The sequence below is a fragment of the Nomascus leucogenys genome, chromosome 17 (assembly GCF_006542625.1).
Source record: "Nomascus leucogenys isolate Asia chromosome 17, Asia_NLE_v1, whole genome shotgun sequence".
NCBI lineage: Eukaryota > Metazoa > Chordata > Mammalia > Primates > Hylobatidae > Nomascus > Nomascus leucogenys.
In genome coordinates this window covers 10,243,053-10,263,419 of record NC_044397.1, presented here as the reverse complement: position 1 = coordinate 10,263,419, position 20,367 = coordinate 10,243,053, and the positions used below count along the sequence as shown (strand labels likewise).

The 20,367-nt window shown below is 37.0% G+C and overlaps 1 protein-coding gene and 1 non-coding gene across 2 annotated transcripts in view; one reads left to right on the top strand and one right to left on the bottom strand.

Annotated features, from left to right (window-relative positions):
* Window positions 1-20,367, top strand: part of B3GALT1 (beta-1,3-galactosyltransferase 1) — a 581,131-nt gene that overhangs the window by 341,450 nt on the left and 219,314 nt on the right. The window contains exon 3 of the mRNA XM_003266206.3: window positions 19,034-19,091. The gene's annotated coding sequence lies outside the window, so the exon portion shown is untranslated. The remainder of the gene's footprint in view (window positions 1-19,033; window positions 19,092-20,367) is intronic.
* LOC115831035 lies at window positions 3,266-3,327 on the bottom strand. The gene has a single exon (XR_004026585.1). It is a non-coding gene; the product is annotated as a U7 small nuclear RNA (small nuclear RNA).

The window sequence follows — 20,367 nt, the reverse complement described above, 5'->3', positions numbered from 1 at the left end:
CAAATGACTTTTTTAGCCTGTTGTTCCGTTGTGAATTGGAGAGAATAAACTAAAACCCTTTACATGGAAGTGGCCTTTGTGTATCAGTATACATTATGATTTCACTTTAATTCCATTTAAGGTCTATGAGAGTAAACTTTCAGGAGACAGAGTTGAGATGATTGCTTCTACAGTCATTCTTCCTATTTTGAAACATGGTTTGTAGTACCATTCAATAAAAACTCAGGTTGTATATCTAACCTCTACCCAAATCATAGATGGATATGTGGCCAATATTTTAAGGTACAAACTTTGAAGATGAACCTACCTGGCCTCCCGGTTTCACCTTGATCCACAGCCACCAGCAGGATTTCTGTAGAATGGTAAAAATAAAAGATAAGCAAGCTAGTAGATTTAATAATTCTCATTTTTAAATCAATGGTCTGAGTATAAATCGTTGTAAGAATTCATTCAAATTCTCTTGTGTCTCCAATATCACTAAACTAGGTAAACGTACAAAAAAGTGGAGGGTGGAGGCATGGGCCTGGGGATAAATTCTCTAGACTTTATGGGACTTCGGGAGCAAGCTGTCAGTCTTCCATCTTCATTGTATTAACTGTAAGCAGTAAAGGCCTATATTTTACTAAAAATATATATATTCAATGGAGTGAGGCGGTGATATGTCACATCATAAATTTTACAGGTTTCAGATTTATTAGTGTGGGACATTTTATTTGTTCTGTGGAAGTTACTTGCATAGGGCACATGATATAGAAGAAAATGCGCCAGAATCTAGCAATCTAGGTCAAGGTAACTAGTATCTACCATTAATATTTGGAGCCTACCATAAATTGGACATAAGGGAAGTAAAAATAACCTCTCTGAGTTACATTGTATCGCCAACAGGGGACAGATTGGAGCAGAGATATGTAATGATTCCTTAGAGAGGCAAAATGGCTTTTCAGATACGGTTTTCCAGTAACAATATTGAGTATCAGCATACCTAATCAACCAGAAGAGAAAATTGGTGATCTTGTAATGTCTAAGAGATAGATAAATTTTAACAGAGGAGCTTTGGTGTAAAAGTCCCATTGACAAGGCCAGAACTTTTCTGAACAGGGATGAACTGGACATATTTGGCCTGAAGTTTTTAAACTTTGGAATCATTTAAATAATTTTCCCTTGTTTTAATTCTGAGGTCAGCCTATGGGCAGATAATTTATTCATCACATAGATGAGAGTTCCAGCACACACAACTGTTTTATTTCTCGTCATGAATTAATAAATATACACTCCATTTTCATACATGAATTAAGTTAACATGAGCTCATCCTAAAAAAGGTCCTCTATGGATTCATTGTCTTCTGTCATAATTTTATTGCTCTAACTATATAATATCCTCTGAACCTCTGAACCATTGTTTTATTAACATTTTTCTTTAAATTAACTCACCCCTTTTTTAAACTGAGCCTCAGATTAAAGATTAATATCTGAGATCAGTGAACTAGTTATGTTATTTCCCTAAGATGCATTAGAATAAATTACTACAGAAATAAAAATTTTTCATGCATGGATCAAAAATTACCTTGCTTGCCACACTTTGTAAACACTGCTTTATACCTTGGCAGATTTACAAATGTAATGCCACCCTGTGAGAAGTCAGCTGACCTATTGTGGTGACACCAGCTCATTAAGTGCTTTTTGCATTTGAAAATTATGTACTAAATAATTACATGACTAGCCGTATCACACAATTGGTCTCTCTGGGCATTTTTTTCTTGATATGTAAAATTACGTATTTTCCAACTCTAAATGTTATGACACTAGACAAGACTATATGTGGCATACATATAAAGAACAGGGAAGAGAACACAGACAATATTAGACCTTAGAGAATTGAATTGACCTCTCTAACCTCCAGGTTCTTATCAGTAAAATAGGTGTACTAGTATAATTAGCATCTCTGGGTTGTTGTAAGGATTAAATGAGTTTAAATACACAAAATACACTTACCACAATGCACGAAATGTAGGCGTATTGGTTAGTTATGTAGAAGATGAGGGAGTAGAGGGACAAGTTAAACGACATCCTGAGGAAACAACCAAACAGGGTTGATCTCTTCATAAAGTCAATGTCATCCTTAAAAAATGTATGAAGAAGCTCATTGTTCTAGATTATGAGAGATTTTAAAAACTTGACATCCAAATTGAAGATGTCATCATTAATTAAATACAAGTTCTACAGAAATCAATTGATGACAATTGTGAAATAATTGGAGACATTTTGGTAGTCACTGGGTATTATTAATTATTATTATATTTGACAATTATTGTTAATTTTGTTAGATACGGAAATGGCTATACAAGATGATGTTCTTGGTTTTAAGCACTAAGTGCTGAAGGATTTTAGAGTGAAGTGTCATGATATTTGCAGTTTACATTGAAATTATTCAGCAAAAAAACGCTAGATAGATAATTGAAAGATGGAATCATCAAATAGGGCAAAATGTTGATAATTTTAATCAAGACGGAGTGTATGGGTGCTTATTGTACCAAACTTTGTAATTTTCTATATATTTGAAAATGATCATAATACAAACTTTGAAAGAATGATCCAAATGCGTTGACAGGGAACAGATTCCAAGAAATACTGTAGAACAAATATACCAAAATGCCAAGGAGTGTACAAAATAATCCCATTGTGTACAACTTTCTTGCTCCTTATTTCTCTCCTTCATTCCTGCCTTCTTTCCTTTGCTTCCTATCTTCAAAGAATGAAAAAGAAACTATCAACCATCATTTATTTATCAGAAGAGGAACTAGGATTGGGGGTAAAAATGGGGGGATTTTACTTTTCACTTAACTTTGCTCAGTACTATTTGAATTTTTTACCATATTCATATATTGCTTTAACTCTTTTTTAATGTTTAAATAAAAGTCACAGCCAAATATTTTTAAGTTAATTATTATTAGCTATTTAACCCAAAATTATTAGTGTTTCTCTGAATGAGACTCTTCCTTTCAATAGGGCATCATGTTCTGAAACCAATGATTCTGTGCAGAGCGCCTGCTGAAGACACTGATTTGACCATAAAGAAAACAAGGGTTGATCAGGGCTCAAACACCTGGAGAAAAGTTTGCCACACACACCTGCCATTCCTATGAATAGAAGACATATTCAGATACCTGCTCCTTAGATTCTACAATTTGCCTTTTTAAAAAATCCAGATTAATGTTAGAGCTAAGATTTTTGTCTACCGGGATAACCCAATAGATAAGTATTTTTGGGGAGTTTTCTGGTGGAAACTGGAAAACCTACTAGACAAATTCTAGAAGAGGTCTAATACTAATCTGGATTTTTAAAATTTTTTTACTAATCTGGATTCTTCACTAATTAATTAAAGTACAAATTGTTGAAATAGTCATGTTCACCTTTGTAATGTAATTTTAAAATTTTTTATTGGAATATATTTTTCTTAGTTGTCTTAGTTTAATAGTAGTTTTTTAGAGTAGGATAACTACAAATGCTAGCTTTCTTTCCTCTCTCTCTTACCTACCTCTCCTTTCCTTTTTTTCTTTTTTTTTTTTTTTACTTAATCTCTTTTTTTATTATTAACGTACTTTAAGTTCTGGGATACCTGTGCAGAATGTGCAGGTTTGTTACGTAAGTATACCCATACCGTGCTGGTTTACTGCACCCATCAACTCATTTACATTAGGTATTACTCCTAATGCTATCCCTCCCCCAGCCCCACACCCACTGACAGGCCCCAGTGTGTGATGTTCCCCTCCCTGGGTCCATGTGTTCTCATTGTTGAACTCCCACTTCTAAGTGAGAACATGAAGTGTTTGGTTTTCTGTTCCTGTGTTAGCTTGCTGAGAATGATGGTTTCCAGCTTCATCCATGTCCCTGCAAAGAACATGAACTCATTGCTTTTTATGGCTGCATAGTATTCCATGGTGTATATGTGCCACATTTTCTTTATCCAGTCTATCATTGATGGGCATTTGGATTGGTTCCAAGTCTTTGCTATTGTGAATAGTGCTGCAATAACCATACGTGTGTGTATGTCTTTATATTAGAATGATTTATAATCCTTCAGGTGTATACCCAGTAGTGGGATTGCTGAGTCAAACAATATTTCTAGTTCTAGATCCTTGAGGAATCACCACACTGTCTTCCATAATGGCTGAACTAATTTACACTCCCACTAACAGTGTAAAAGTGTTCCTATTTCTTGACATCCTCTCCAGCATCTGTTGTTTCCTGACATTTTAATGATTGCCATTCTAAGTGGCATGAGATGGTATCTCATTGTGGTTTTGATTTGCATTTCTCTAATGACCAGTGAGGATGAGTTTTTTTTCATATGTTTGTTGGCCGCATAAATGTCTTCTTCTGAGAAGTGTCTGTTTATAACCTTCGCCCACTTTTTGAAGGGTTCGTTTGTTTTTTTCTTGTAAATTTGTTTAAGTTCCTTGTAGATTCTGGATGTTAGCCCTTTGTCAGATGGATAGATTGCAAAAATTTTTGCCCGTCCTGTAGGTTGCCTGTTCACTCTGATGATAGTTTCTTTTGCTGTGCGGAAACGCTCTAGTTTGATTAGATCCCATTTGTCAATTTTGGCTTTTGTTGCCATTGCTTTTGGTGTTTTAGTCATGAATTATTTGCCCATGCCTATGTCCTGAATGTTATTGCCTAGATTTTCTTCTAGGGGTTTTATGGTTTTAGGTCTTACATTTAAGTCTTTAATCCATCTTGAGTTAATTTTTGTATAAGGTGTAAGGAAGGGGTCCAGTTTCAGTTTTCTACATATGGCTAGCCAGTTTTCCCAACACCATTTATTAAATAGGGATTCCTTTCCCCATTGCTTGAAAGTGATGGAGAGAATGGAACAAGTTGGAAAACAGCGTTCAGGATATTATCCAGGAGAACTTCCCCAACCTAGCAAGACAGGCCAACGTTCAAATTCAGAAAATACAGAGAACACCACAAAGATAGTCCTCGAGAAGAACAACCCCAAGACACATAATTGTCAGGTTCACCAAGGTTGAAATGAAGGAAAAACGTTAAGGGCAGCCAGAGACAAAGGTCATGTTACGCACAAAGGGAAGCCCATCAGACTAACAGTAGATCTCTCTGCAGAAACCCTACAAGCCAGAAGCTGGGCCAATATTCAACATTCTTAAGGAAAAGAATTTTCAACCCAGAATTTCATATCCGGCCAAACTAAGCTTCATAAGCATAGGAGAAATAAAATCCTTTACAGACAAGCAAATGCTGAGAGATTTTGTCACCATCAGGCTTGCCTTACAAGAGCTCCTAAAGGAAGCACTAAATATGGAAAGGAAAACCTGGTACCAGCCACTGCAAAAACACACCAAATTGTAAAGACCATTGATACTATGAAGAAACTGCATTAACTAATGGGCAAAATAACCAGCTAGCATCGTAATGACAGGATCAAATTCACATATAACAATATTAACCTTAAATGTAAATGAGCTAATTGCCCCAAATAAAAGACACAGACTGGCAACTTGGATAAAGAGTCAAGATCCGTTGGTGTGCTGTATTCAGAAGACCCATCTCACATACAAAGATACACATAGGCTCAAAATAAAGGGATGGAGGAATATTTATCAAGCAAATGGAAAGAAAAACAAAACAAAACAAAACAAAACAAACAGGGGTTGCAATCCTAGTCTCTCAAAAAACAGACTTTAAACCAACAAAGATCAAGAAAGACAAAGAAGGGTATTACATAATGGTAAAGGGATCAATGCAACAAGAAGAGCTAACCATCCTAAATATATATGCACCCAATACTGGAGCACCCAGATTCATAAAGTAAGTCCTTAGTGATGTACAAAGAGACTTAGACTCCCACACAATAATAATGGGAGACTTTAATGCCCCACTGTCAATATTAGACAGATCAACAAGACAGAAAATTAACAAGGATATTCAGGACTTGAACTCAGCTCTGGACCAAGTGGACCTAATAGACATCTACAGAACTCTCCACCCCAAATCAACAGAATATACATTCTTCTCAGCACCACATCACAACTATTCTAAAATTGACCACATCATTGGGAGTAAAACACTCCTCAGCAAATGCCAAAGAACAGAAATCGTAACAAAGAGTCTCTCAGACCACAGTGCAATCAAATTAGAACTCAGGATTAAGAGACTCACTCAAAACCACACAGCTACATGGAAACTGAACAACCTGCTCCTGAATGACTACTGGGTACATAACGAAATGAAGGCAGAAATAAAGATGTTCTTTGAAACCAACGAGAACAAAGACACAACATACCAGAAGCTCCAGGACACATTTAAAGCCATGTGTAGAGGGAAATTTATAGCACTAAATGACCACAAGAGAAAGCAGGAAAGATCTAAAATTGACACCCTAACATCACAATTAGAAGAACTAGAGAAGCAAGAGCAAACACATTCAAAAGCTAGCAGAAGACAAGAAATAACTAAGATCAGAGCAGAACTGAAGGAGACAGAGACACAAAAAACCCTTCAAAACATCAATGAATCCAGGAGCTGGTTTTTTGAAAAGAAAATTGATAGACCACAAGCAAGACTAATAAAGAAGAAAAGAGAGAAGAATCAAATAGATGCAATAAAAAATGATAAAGGGGATATTACCACCGATCCCACAGAAATACAAACTACCATCAGAGAATAATATAAACACCTCTCCACAAATAAACTAGAAAATCTAGAAGAAATGGATAAATTCCTCAACACATACACCCTCCCAAGACTAAACCAGGAAGAAGTTGAATCCCTGAATAGACCAATAACAAGTTCTGAAATTGAGGCAGTAATTAATAGCCTACCAGCCAAAAAAAACCCAGGTCCAGATGGATTCTACCAGAGGTACAAAGAGGAGCTGGTACCACTCCTCGTGAAACTATTCCAATCAATAGAAAAAGAGGGAATTCTCCCTAACTCGTTTTTTTTTTTTTGAGACAGAGTCTCGCTCATTTTATGAGGCCAGCATCATCCTGATACCAAAACCTGGCAGAGACACAACAAAAAAAGAAAATTTCAGGCCAATGTCCCTGATGAATATCGATGTGAAAATCCTGTATAAAATACTGGCAAACTGAATCCAGCAGCACATCAAAAAGCTTATCCACCACCATCAAATTGGCTTCATCCCTGGGATGCAAGGTTGGTTCAACATACACAAATCAATAAATGTAATCCATCACATAAACAGAACCAAAGACAAAAACCACATGATTATCTCAATAGATGCAGAAAAGGCCTTGGATAAAATTCAACACCCCCTTTATGCTAAAAACTCTCAATAAACTAGATATTGATGGAACATATCTCAGAAAAATAAGAGCTATTTATGCAAACCCACAGTCAATATTATACTGAATGAGCAAAAGCTGGAAGCATCCCCTTTGAAAACTGGCACAAGACAAGGATGCCCTCTCTCACCACTCCTATTCAAAATACTAGTGGAAGTTCTGGCCAGGGCAATCAGGCAAGAGAAAGAAATAAAGGGTATTCAAATAGAAAGAAAGGAAGTCAAATTGTCTCTCTTTGCAGATGACATGATTGTATATTTAAAAAACCCCATTGTCTCAGCCCAAAATCTCCTTAAGCTGATAAGCAACTTCAGCAAAGTCTCAGGATACGAAATCAGTGTGCAAAAGTCACAAGCATTCCTATACACCAATAATAGACAAACAGAGAGCCAAATCATGAGTGAACTCCCATTCACAATTGCTACAAAAAGAATAAAATACCTAGAAATACAACTTGAAAGGGATGTGAAGGCCCTCTTTAAGGAGAACTACAAACCACTGCTCAAGAAAATAAGAGAGGACACAAACAGATGGAAACAGTTTCATGCTCATGGATAGGAAGAACCAATATTGTGACAATGGCCATACTGACCTAAGTAATTTATAGATTCAATGCTATCTCTATCAAGCTACCATTGACTTTCTTCACAGAATTAGAAAAAACTACTTTAAATTTCATATGGAACCAAAAGAGTCCATATAGCCAAGACAATCCTAAGCCAAAAGAACAAAGCTGGAGGCATCACGCTACCTGACTTCAAACTATACTACAAGGCTACAGTAACCAAAACAGCATGGTACTGGTACCAAAATAGATACAGACCAATGGAACAGAACATATCTACAACCATCTGATCTTTGACAAACCCAACAAAAACCTACCTCACCTTTTCTAAAGAGATTAAAAAAGAAATTGAACTGAACTAAGTAATGAGCAGAGTAAAAGCAACTTTGTCAGAAGCTGAGGAGATTTATACTCTCAAAGCAATATTAACTTTTCATCACTGGTTCTTCTCCTGCCTGGCGGTAGAGCATGGCAGGGCATGAGGAAAGCACCTTCTGATAATGGTGAAATAAAGGGGCTTAGTTTACCCCCACCTAGGAATTCAGAAGACCGTCTCTTCACCAAGCTGAAGACATGCTCTCTAAGAAGGTAGGTACTCAGACACTTCTACACTGTCAGTGGGAGTGTAAATTAGTTCAACCATTGTGGAAGACAGTGTGGCGATTCCTCAAGGATCTATAACTAGAAATACTATTTGACCCAGCAATCCCATTACTGGCTATATACCCAAAGGATTATAACTCATTCTACTATAAAGACACATGCACACATATGTTTATTGTGGCACTATTCACAATAGCAAAGGACTTGGAACCAACTCAAATGCCCATCAATGATAGACTAGATAAAGAAAATGTGGCACATATACACCACGGAATACTATGCAGCCATAAAAAAGGATGAGTGCATGTCCTTTGAAGGGACATGGATGAAGCTGGAAACCATCATTCTTAGCAAACTATTACAAGAACAGAAAACCAAATACCGCATGTTCTTACTCATAAGTGGAAGTTCAACAATGAGAACACCTGGACATAGGGAAGAGAATATCACACACTGGGGCCTGTCAGTGGGTCAGGGGCTAGGGAAGGGATAGCATTAGGAGAAATACCTAATGTAGGTGATGGCTTGATGGGTGCAGCAAATTAACATGGCACGTGTAGACCTATGTAACAAAACTGGACGTTCTGCACCTGTGTCCCAGAACTTAAAGTATAATAACAGTAAAAAAAAAAAAAAAAAAAAAAAAAAGAAGGTAGGTACTCAGTAGTATGCCTCTATGACTGTTCCCAGCTACCCTGATTAGTTAGTGCCCATGCTATTCCAGTTTGTTGGATATTTTGGCTCTCACCCATGTCTGCAGGAATATGTATGGGGAGCAGACTCAGACACCAACTCCTGTTCGGAATCAAGATGGATCTCTGTTGCTTTCACTTCTACTTTGTGGTGCACGTATATGGTGCTTAAGTGAAATAGAAGGGCTTGAAATCACTCTGCTACTCTTTAGGAGACTAAAACATCATGGGGATTCTTCTGTCACCAATGCTCTGATGGCCGCAGCACCAGCACCATTATACTAATGCCCAGAGAAGTCAGATGCCTCTACCTGTTTTTTTCTTGCTACATAATATTTGTACGTATTTATGTGGCACATGTGATATTTTGTTACATGCATAGAACATGTCATGATCAAGTCAGAGTATTTGCACTATCCATCACCCTCAAGTACTTCTCATTTGTATGTGTTGGGAAGGTTTTAAGTCCTCTTTTCTAGCTATTTTGAAATATACAATACATTGTTGTTAACTGTAGTCACCCTACTCTGCTATTGAACATTAGAATGTATTCCTTCTAACTATATGCTTGTACTCATTAAGCAACCTCTCTGAATCCCCCCTTCCATCCACACACCCTTTCTAGTATTTGGTTACTGTCATTCCACCCTCTATCTTATATGATCAACTTTTTCAGCTTCCACATACAAGTGAGAACATGCAGTATTTGTCTTTTTGGGCCTGGCTTATTTCAGTTAGTATAATGACCATCCATGTTGCTGCAAATGACATGATTCCACTCTTTTCTTTTTCTTTTCTTTTCTTTTGGATATCTCCACCATTGACTCATTCCTTGTTTGTATGCCTCACCTCTCTGAAGTCTCTGCCCATAGTTGCTGGGCCAATAATAGAAACAAATTACAGAATCCATCAATAGTAGTGGCTATAGTGAACAAAGCAGGAAGTCAGAATCAGCAAAGCTGCTTCCTTTGTCAACATTTGGCAAGTATTTGTCATGCACAGGACACTATATAATACTTCTTTGGATACAGAATAAGACCAATAAGTGGCATATTTGAAAATTCTAGCCCTGTGGGTCTGCTATTGAAGTGGGCTCATGGATAGAGCAACCCAATGAATTTTAGTTAATCAATTTGAAAATTAAGCTCAGAGATCCATAATTTCAATAAAGTTTAACTAAAATGTGTTTTAGGCTATTGTATGATATTGAAACATTTTCACCATTCAATAGCACTACTAAAACAAAACAGCATTGGCATGGCAGTCATATTTCATAAATGAAAACACAGTTTAATGATATGACATTGTATGAACTTAAAACAAAACTGATTTTTCAATGATCTTGTTTAAAACAAGCTTTAATGCCCTTTGGCTTTCCATAGTCGGCAGTCTGTTGTGTTTCATGTGTCACTGTACCACGCAGTGAGATTTGTGTTTGAAACTTCTTAAGTCAGAGAGAGGGAACTAAAAGAGAGAACACATACTCTAGTGGCTCAAAGGAATGATCTGGTCGTTAGAGCTCAGAATAGGAAATTTTACCCAACATGCAAAATGTTAGTGATATAGGAACTGACACTTTTACTTTTTGGAACAATACATTTGATATTAACACTGGATCTAGTAAGTTGTATAATTCTATTGTGTTTTTGTGCCTTCATTAAAAAAGGGGGTTAGGCTATATTCATGGTAAATAAGAAAAAATTTGAATAGAATCTTATTAATGGTTTTCAAGTCTTTCTTGAATATCAAGCTTTTAATGTTAATAGAGTCCATTAATACAGTAAGAAGAGCACCAATCTGGGATTCTAGTTGCAACCCTGACATTGATTAGCTGTGTAAACTTCGGCAAATTACTTTTTTGGTCCTTAATTTCCTGGTTTAACAATTCTGTCCCATCATTCTGTGCTCATATTTTTTAATTCTATTGGCCTGCCTATGGTGAGAGCAAGGAGTATACTTAGTTAATATTTTAACGAGTTTGAACTTCTAATTAAGATGTAAGTTGTACATATGCTCAAAAATGATTAAAGGTAAAAAGTAGCCATAGGACCTCAAATATACAGTATGCCTGTAATCTCCCCTTCTGGAACATCCATTGTCTCCGGAAGAAATAAAGATAGAAAGTTACACATTATAAACCAGCATGGGTCATTAAGATATAGAAAGTTACATAGTGTAAGCTATGATGGATCATTGTAAAATCCAGCCTCAGAAATGTCATGTTGCAAATTTGACTGTTTCCACAGTATCGTCCTAGATGTCTGATACCTGGTTTGCCTATGATTTGAGAATTAATCTACATTTTAGTAATGAGTTTGTATTCTTAATCTAAATGTCAAAGTTTATAGAAATTATTTTTTTTTAAATATCCAGTAACCTGTAAAGATTCTTCAGTCCAAGCAGAAACACATTAAGGAAAGAAAGCCCATTATTTTGGGTAACTCCTTCATAACTGTTATTCATAGTAAATTTTTTAGTAAATTGAAATTCTATATACCTTAATTTAATCCAGAAGCTATATATTAGTGATTACTGGAGACTTAGATAGACAGAGATACAGAGATGAGCAATATTATGGCAAATGAGCTTCCTTCTAACATATACTCATGCAAATAAAGTAACCTTGAAGCACCAATACACTAAAAATTTTTTTTTCTTTTGGTCTATCTATGTGTAAATGATGTATCATTCCACAGATCCAGACAACAAAGCAGTCTGCTGCCATTGTTGATCAAAAGAAATAATTAAGTTGACATCCAAATCATTGAAGTATTAACTGGCCCCTGCATATGGTTAGCACCTCAATTCCATACTTCCTTGATGTCAAATCCCAAAGACCCCACCAGGAGAAATGGTGTCACTTGTGAAAGTGGATGACAGAAAATTTCTTTTGAGGTTATCTGGGACACATTGTAATTTGAGATGCTAAGGAAATTATTTTAAGATTAAATGATGGATTTGAATATTATTTGTCAGCACTGCTACAGGCAATAGTTTTGTATAATATGATGTTCCCAATAACATCTCTGTAGATAACATTCCTTTGATCTAAGCAGTATGTTGTGAGATGTGCCAAGCAGTTATAAAATATTTACTGACTAAAGAAGATATGTTTTTTCCCTTAGAAAAAAATTGATCTTGCATCCTCCCACTTCTATGAATGCCGCCTAAGGCTATCACCTCAACTCTTGCCTCAGAATTGGGAAAGTGTGAGCAGTATAATACATTGTTCACCTTAACAGTAGTCCTCAGAGCCACCCCCATGCAATGGAGTTTTCCTTAGAGCACACAGTTTTTCAGACAGATGTGTTATAAATATTAATGATAACAGGTTACCTATGTTTTTTCTTTTCTACTCTCGTGAAAGGCCTTGGAATATATTTTTTTCCCTTATGGCTTTTATTTTTAAACTATCAGCTGCCTTGCTATCTAAAATTTTAATAAACTATGTCAAAAAGTCTTTAATTCACTTGTTTTACTGTAAGTTTGATGTTTTTGCCCCTCAAAATCAACTCTCCGCATTAGCTGAGTAGATATTGTGCAGACCAGAAGTCATAAACTAGTGCCATCGGACCAGGTATATCCCATAGCCATGTTCGTTTTACACTGAATAGTATTATTAAAAACATTGAATTGGATGCCAGCACTTTAAAAAATGAGGCAGATTTCACAGGAAAATTCTTGACTTCTGGCTTTTCTTTATTATGCCGCAGTCTTCTTAGTCCAAAGCTTAAAACTGACTCATGGTGCTCATTTCCACTGCAGCCTGGTCTCTGTAGGCTTTTGAGCTTTGGACTTTCAATCTAGACAGACAGAGCTATCATCCCATAAATGAACATTTGGGATAAATTATTGACTTAACATTTCATAAAATTTTATATATTGAGCTCAACAATGGTCTGAATATCCTTGGGACATTATACTTGACCTTTCTATCTATTCAAACCCTACCTATCTATAAAAGCATCTCAAAATGAATCTCTTCCATTAACCTCTTCCTAATCCTACACCTAGTAAACAGTAATTGAGAAATTTGGGTAAGGGCTAAAATATAGAGATTAAGAAATACAAAATGTACTGTAAAAGTGCTTCTGGTTTGGCAGGAAAGACAGTTATCAGAAATAATAATTACAATTATCAGCACTATTTTAATAACCTCTGTCTTTATGGAATATTCTAAGTGCTAGACATAGTAATGTTGTACATGCCTGTACCTGATATCTGTACTTTCTCACTTCCCATTTTCCCTTCAAACCACTTCATTCACTCTAGGTGCTTCACTGCTCTACTGAAACAGCTCTGTTGAAGGCCATCAACGTTATCCATCTTCCTAAATCCAGTAGTCAGACTTCATGACCAGGGGCAAGTTATTAATATTTTCTTCCACAGTTTTCTCATCTGTAAAATTGTGACTAGAACATTATTTACCATATGGGTACTGTGCACACTAAATGGGATCATCTGTATGAACTCTTAAAACAATGTTTTGCAGATAATATAGGTACAACGCATGTTAGCTGCTATTATTTTTATTATACAATCACTGCTTATTTTTGCAGTGGCATTTGACACAGTTGGGCATTCCATTCTTCTTATAGCGCTGTCTTTTCTTGGCTTGCCTACCGTGACATTACAGTCTCCTGGTTCCCTTGTAATGGGACTGGCCCTGGTTTTCTCTGCCGGCTCCTTCTCTTGTCAGCCCTGCAAATGTTGGAGTACTCAAGGGTTCAGTGGTGGGACCCCTTCTCATTCCTGTCTACTCTTTCTCCATAGTAATCATAGATTTAAGTGCCATCTGTGCCCTTATGAATATTCAACTTCTGTCTCCATCCTTGACTTTCCCTAAGTTTTAGGCTTGCATATAGCCAAGTGCCTTCTCAACATATCTATCAGGCATCCTTCATTGGAATTCCTAGTTTCCTTCACACATCTGTTCCTTCTATTTTGACTCTTTCTCCAGAGGTTCTGTTCTCCGTGAAATAGCACAATGATTGTTTCTAAGTTTCAAATCACTCAGTCCATCTCTGTTGGTTGACAGATAGCTGTGAGCACCGTCATCCCTTTGGTTGTGTGATGGCTGATTACTCTCACTGCAGACTTGGGGAGACAGAGCTCAACAGCCATCACAGTTTTCAACTACTCCCCGGGTTTATCACTTGCTACTCAAATTCTAGAATAAAAAAGGGTGATAATCACCAAAGATTTTTCACCATCGGGGGTCCAGTTAGGGATTTTATTTTGCCCTAGAAGATAGTTAACCTAAAGCTATATCTTAGTTTGTATTCATGTGCCGTAAAACCAACCAGTATAAAAAGTAAAAATTTTGGACTATAAAACCAGTTGTTTTGTCCATATTCAATGGACTAATTAGTTGAAATAATTTTATCTTCTGATTGCCTTCTTGGATTAGTGCTGTGTGACTACAATCTATCAGAAGAAAAATCATCTCACACTTGTCCTCCTGAGAGCTCCATTCAAATCTCTGCTCAAATGTCACCCTATTAGGAAAGGTCCTGACCTGATCTGACATGGCACTTCATCACTCTATACTCACTCAGGAGAGGAGCAAGGCTAAATATAGCCTATAACCTGCCTTATTTTTCTTCTCATATATTGTATATTTACTTGTTGAGTTGTTGTGGTGGTTGTTGTTGATATCTGTCTCCCTCTTCAGGAGTGTAAACTTTGCAAGAAGAGGGGCTTCATATTTTGTGCTACTATTGTATTCCCAGCACTTAAAACAATGGCTGATATAATATTAGGCATCCAATAAATAGAAATTTATAAGTGAATGAATCCTATTAATGTGTAAAATGTATAAAAATGTATATTTTGTATACTTTCAGAGGACTCATCCTGCATTATTTCAACAAAAAATCTAAGACCATAGTTATGTGTAAGGATGTAAAGAGCCTGCCAATTATAAAGTTGCTTGGAGCTGCAGCTTACTTTATAAGAATTTTAAAAACATAAAACAATGGAGTAGGTTAACTTTTATGAAGATAATTCTTCATATAAGTAATATAAGCTTTGTGCACATATCATCTATGAAATTCTGTTACAAAGAAAAGATAAAACTGGTATACATTAAATCTGTGTTTGAGTTTACCTACACTAAGAATGAGACGTTCAGAGCCTTCTTTTACTCTTTGTTGATGATTCAAATATTTTTGGGATATTATCTGTTCATGTATATGCTGAAATTGATCATGTTATAAGTGGCATTAAATAATACATATTGGGATTGGATCAAAAGCCATCACATTTGTGGTTTACATCATCCATCTATTGGCATTGCTGGCCAGAGAGGTGCACTGGCATGACTTGAGATCTGATGTCACCTTCTCATGTTAAGTGGTAGGGGAAAGAAGAGAAAAGATGTGAAACCAAAGTAGTCTATGAAGAATTGGAGTAACATAGAAAACTTGAATTTGGGATGCTGACCCAGACCACTGATAATAGAAAAGGAGAGGAAAAGAAAAAAGCAAAAATCCCAAATGATTCAAAACATGCCATAACCTCTTTTCCCCTAGTCATCATGCTAAATGGGAGAGGTCTCCATACACCCAGCCCTCCTAGAATTAATACATTCTTCCTAAAATCTTCCCTTTTATGAAGTTTCTTTAAACTGGACAGTATCTGTTTACAAATGTATAAGGTGTGGGTAAACTGGCAGTTATGATTTATATAGGTTGGCAAACCTCAGACACCATAGGCAGACTGGTCTGTGGGAGCAGTAATACTCCTGATTATTATCATACAAGTTGTTTATGGGGATAGCTCTTTTTGCTGAGTGAACCAGAGAACTGAAGAAGTTGTTTTGAATTGTCTTGTCTTTACCTCTCTCTCTCTTTCATGTTTAGACAGTGTCAATGTCTGTAAATTGGGTGGAATTAGCAGTGCAGAAAAGAGAGAGGAGAAAAATACAACCCAAAATTAAAAAGTAAAGTAAGATAAAAGAGCACAAAATAACCATAAGAGTTCAGTTTTCACAGTTTTAAGGAGGTGTTTAGAATTGTTAGAAATAATTATTTTGTGTCATGATAGTTATTAGCTTCCATACTGGCAGAAGTGGATACTCATTGGAAGGCCAGTTTTAGAGTAAATGGTCAAAAGTCAGAGTAGGGTCTAAAGCAAGAACACAGATGAATGAGTTTAACTAAGGTGTTTTGGATGAGAGAAAGCAAGTTCTTACCAGTAGAAAACAAACAAAAAACCTCATTATATCTTTAAAAAATGGGAAGGGACAATTTCCTGGAAGATTTGAAAGGAGCTCCACCATTTATTTGACTGACATAATTTTCCAGTAAAAAGCCCTGAAAACCCTGTACCCAGAGTAGCTAAAGGAAACATTTTTCAAGCTCACCTATTGAATGATCTTAAAAAACATTTTATGCCAGGCGCAGTGGCTCACGCCTGTAATCCCAGCACTTTGGGAGGCTGAGGCGGGCGGATCACGAGGTCAGGAGATTGAGACCATCCTGGCTAACACGGTGAAACCCCATCTCTACTAAAAATACAAAAAATTAGCCGGGCGTGGTGGTGGGCGCCTGTAGTCCCAGCTACTCGGAGAGGCTGAGGCAGGAGAATGGCGTGAACCCGGGAGGCGGAGCTTGCAGTGAGCCGAGATCGCACCACTGCACTCCAGCCTGGGCGACAGAGCGAGACTCCGTCTCAAAAAAAAAAAAAAAAAAAAGATTTACTAGCTTTTATTCTGGCTAATACATTCCTAATAGATTTTCCTTTGCACTTCCAAATGGGAGCCCTCTTTCCAGAATTTGCCATCTTGTTATCTAAGCTTGGCACCATTCAGACTCAGAGCCATGTTGATCTTTTGCCATATTGTTATCTAAGCTTAGCACCATTCGGACTCAGAGCCATGCTGATCTAAAGTGCTTAATTGCAACTGAATATTTACTGGAGAAAGTCTGAAACTTCACTTTCAGAATATTTTTCAGTACATTTTGCATTTATTCTGAGTACAGCACCATAGAGAGTACTAGGCCAAGAGCTTTCTTTATCTTCACCATAATCCACCCCTCTTGTTATCTTTAAAGCAAAACTATTGAGGCAGGCAAGACTAAGGGTGCTGACTTTTGAATGGACTCAGCCATCCACCATTGCTCAGAAAAGGATGCCTGCAGAATTGACCACCAAATGCTCCCCAACCTGATTTATTTTTTACAGCTCTTCCAGATCTTTTCTAGCAATACTTTTATGAAACAAGAATTACTGTAATGGAAGATAATTTTTAAATTTCTTGGCGATATTAAATTCTTCTCCAAAAAGTCATTAAGAGCTTTTTGGAGGAGCAGGGTGATGCAGACAAGATAAAATATTTAACTATCAAATTATGAACACAGAAAGGTAAAGCTGTGGACATTATCAGAAATCATAAGCACTGGTTGACTGAGGACTAAATTGTCAACACATCTCATGACACTTCACTGGTTTTAGAAGTGTTTACACTTGTTCTACCCTTGGCCACTGCCAATAATTTTTTTTTTTTTTTTTTTTTAGATGGAGTCTCACTCTGTCACCCAGGCTGGAAATGGAATGCAGTGTCATGATTTCGGCTCACTGCAACCTCTGCCTCCCAGGTTCAAGCAATTATCCTGCCTCAGCCTCCTGAGTAGCCAGGATTACAGGCATGAGCCACCATGCCCGGCTAATTTTTTTGTATTTTTAGTAGAGATGGGGTTTCATGACGTTGGTCAGGCTGGTCTCAAACTCCTGACCTCAAATGATCTGCCTGCCTTGGCCTCCCAAAGTGCTGGGATCACAGGCGTGAACCACCACACCCGGCCCAATAAAAATGTATACTTGGGGTGGAAGTGGGTGATTGCAGTGTTTGTGAAATGTCTGTGTGAGTTTACCATAAGGAGAATGGCTTCAAAAGCTATAAATGGAAATGCAGAAGTGACTTCTGAGTAAATTATGTCAGCCTGAATGCCCTTTCCTGGTGAACAGTTTTCTGTACCTTTTCTGAAATCACAGAATATTAAGTTGAAAGAAAGCACAGAGATGATCTCTTTTGACCCCTCTTTTTACGGGCATCTGAGGTTTGGTGCAAAGAAGTGATTTGGTACAAATTAAATTTCCTGAGGATAAATCAGGAAAGACAACCACAAGCTCAAAAAGCATTACCACAGACCTAGTAAAAATGTGGGAGCTGTTCTAAGTGAACCAGCAGGTTGGGTAAAGGAAGATAAGGCCTCCTTGATTTAGCCTTCCAGGTCACTCATGGGTAGCACTCAGGGTTTCTGCCAAACTCCCCTCTTTCTAAGTCATCCGGATCAGAAAGCAGTTCTTTCCTGGCATGAAGGGAGCAAGAGAGAGCTATTTTATTATTACCCTGTTCCTCTTCCTTCTCCTAGTGCCTACCCACCTCAGATTCTCTTTGTCCAACTCACCAGTGTAGTTGCTTACACAGCTGAAACTACCTTTTTGTGAGTTGCTGTCTTTTGCTGTGTTTCCCCCTACCTGCCATCACAAGATCTTCTAATGATACTTGTAGCCACAGCAGTGGAAAATCAGATACTTGTAAAAATGCATCTAGCAAACAAAGCTGAATTGGCACAGTTCTGAAACCATTTATTCCCTGAGGGTGAATAAGGACCCACTCCCCCTTGTGAGTAGAAAAAGAAATAAAAAATGACAAGAAGAGAAAGTAATGGCCCAACAAATGATTGGTCAGCAATCATTTGTTAGTGAAATGCACCATTTTTGTGACAATAAATTTTGAAAGTGGGTGTATATTATTGTAAGATTTGTATAGGGCTTTTTTATTTGCAGCATTTGTAAGATTTTAATCTAAATGTATTTTTTTTCTTCTCTTGAAAAAGTTCTCTTGCTGTGCTGCTGGGTCCTCAGAAATGTTCTAGAGATCGCCTCCTTGAAAGCGTAAGTGTAAAGTTTATTTGGCTTACTGTAGTTTCTTATTTTGATTGCTTTTGATGCTCAGTGGTCTCATCTAGCCTTCCATACTAGAAAATTGCCTTTATTAGAATAGAGAAATCACCTGCAAGAAAAGCCAGCTTAAAAATTAGGCATGAACCTTCTCAAGTATATTTAGTGTACATCTCAGAAAGGAAGTGGCCATGTTCCCCATGAAGGTATCCACACAGCTTACACAATGAGGCTAATAGGGACCCCAGATGCATGTATGCACAAATTTTCCTGAAAATCCAACTCGACTATTTACATTTGAGTTTATACTTGACGTGGGTTATATTTCTTACAGCGCCAAGCTGAGCATGAACAGGAAAGGGAAGCCCTGAGGGGTATACTTCCCTCAAAGCAGCAGCTTACATGCTGTGTGGTACCCTGTAACAGCATCTCTCTCATCCCATAAGTCTTTGTTTCTTCATCCTTCTGTAGAAATAGACAAATGCAAGAAGAAGGGCAGAATCCTTCCATGAAATAATGATGCAATATGCTGACTAATTTTTCCAGAGTGTCCTTAACATTTGAAACCCTTCGAAAGAGTACTAGAGGTGGTCAAACAATGACTTTCAAATCTGTATTTTCTGACCTGGATTCTCTCTCTACTTCCTGTTCTGGATGTCTTCCCTAGAGGAAATCATTAAGATATGCATCCGGGCTCTCAAACTCAGAATGTCCAAGTGGACTCCTTGTTCATGCCACAGATCTAGTTCTTTTTCCCAGTCACTCAATTTTTTCTAGTGTTTCTGCTCTCCTTTTATTTTTCTTTCTTTATTTTTTAAATTTTGTGGGTACATGGTGGTTGTATGTATTTATGGGGTACATGAGATGTTTTGATTCTGGCATGCAATGTGAAATAAGCACATCATGAAGAATGGGGTTTCCATCTCCTCAAGCATTTATCCTTTGAGCTACAAACAACCTAATTTCGCTCTTTAAGTTGTTCTAAAATGTACAATTATCTACTCTCCTTTTAGTTTCTCATCTTACAAACCTTTGAATCATGAGGAATTTTTCAACTCTAACTCATCCTTTTAATTAATCCGCCACTAAATTTTATGCTTATATAATCTTTTCTTTGAATCTCAGTGTAATCATCCTAGCCTCATGATAATCTTACCTGGATTACCATAAAAACCTCCTGAACAGTCATCTCCCTATTATGATATCTTAAATTTTCAGTTCATTATAAATACCATTAAATTTATCTTCTAAAATTCTGCTCTTATCATAT